This window comes from Solanum pennellii, chromosome 10 (assembly GCF_001406875.1).
Source record: "Solanum pennellii chromosome 10, SPENNV200".
NCBI lineage: Eukaryota > Viridiplantae > Streptophyta > Magnoliopsida > Solanales > Solanaceae > Solanum > Solanum pennellii.
In genome coordinates this window covers 7,184,006-7,184,310 of record NC_028646.1, presented here as the reverse complement: position 1 = coordinate 7,184,310, position 305 = coordinate 7,184,006, and positions in this window count along the sequence as shown.

The following is a 305-nucleotide window of genomic DNA, read 5'->3' as shown; positions in this document are numbered from 1 at the left end:
ATATATATATATATATATATATCAATTGCACTAATACATGACATTTTAAATTATTTTCTTGAGGTTGAATAGATTCTTTCCCTGTGTTAAGCAATCTTAGAATCATTGGATACTCAATGGATTTTTTTAAAAATCTTTTAAATCTTTCAAGAATTTTCATATAACCTTCATCGTCTAATTAGACATGATTATTAGTCGTTATACATATTCAAGTATTTCATATATTGCTAGACGGAAATAAGTCTCATTGCATCCATCACTAGAGAATATTTGTTCTTGAATAGTTGGAGGAACATTATTATTGT